A 1,167-nucleotide genomic window follows, 5' to 3' on the forward strand; every position below is an offset into this window, starting at 1 on the left:
TGTCTTTTATTTTGTAAGTAAACTCTAGAAGCTATCTACACCCTTAACATCTGGACTTAACCCTTTAATTTACCTCAAGGTTGAACATTTTTCTAATGAAATGGTTTTACTTACTTATTTTACAGGATAATTCAGACTCAAAATTGACTTATTGCCTCATTTAGACTTTAAATTGGAGTTTTAAATGACTTTCTGTGGGTTATGCAGGTTTGACTGCATTAATGTCAACATCTGTTAGGGGAAAATTAAACCACAGAGTAAACCATTGAATGTGTGCTGTTTGTTCTGTGTGACATTGAGATGGCATCATTTTTCTATTGAGTGTGTAGGGGACCTAAACATTTTCTTTTTCTCTGTCTTACTGTAAAATTAAGACTAAAATTAAGTTCCAAGGCAACATGAAGGTGACTCCATCGTTTAGTAGTGAACATATTCGCCTTACATGCAAAAGATTCCTGCTTTTAGAATGAGAGAAGACATAAACCCAGCCTCAGGGGGTCACGAGCCCACGTAATCATTTATGTACCAGAAGTGGCATCCAATGTGAAATCTGTGCCAAATCAGATATGCATACCCATCGCTTGTGGTCGCCCCTTGGGGATGAGGCAGCAGGTGAAAATAGCTCCAACATATAAATCCCATTTATTCAGTAGTGATTAGTAGTGATGTAATTTGTTGTGATCTTCTCTGTTCTGTTTATATTTATATACTATACCAAATTATCTTATCTTTTTATCACTAATATTTTGGATAGGATAACATTTCCACATGTAACTAACTACACAAGTTTCCATTTTAAACCCTATATATTATTATTTAGAAAATTTTAAAAGTTGCATTAAGGTTTTGAAACATTAAATATTCCATGTTTCTTTAAAGTCATCTACAGTAATAAAACATAATAATAATAACAACGTTTTAGAAATATCCATTTAAAGACTGTTCCAGTGTTTTTATATAAACCCACGGAGTCTTTTATGTAAATGGCCTTTATATATTTCCTACCTTTGACATATTTCTGCGAGTGTATGTACTGCCAGACTGGTTTTTCGGACAAGAGGTTCCAATCAGCGTTCAGGGATTTTGTGGGCGGGGCCTGCGGTGAAGTCACTACCCCCCCTCCAAAAGCTTGTTGATTGACGCGCACCAATGGCTCCTCCTTGAAAG

This window comes from Neolamprologus multifasciatus, chromosome 5 (genome assembly GCF_963576455.1).
Source record: "Neolamprologus multifasciatus chromosome 5, fNeoMul1.2, whole genome shotgun sequence".
NCBI classification, from domain to species: Eukaryota; Metazoa; Chordata; class Actinopteri; order Cichliformes; family Cichlidae; genus Neolamprologus; species Neolamprologus multifasciatus.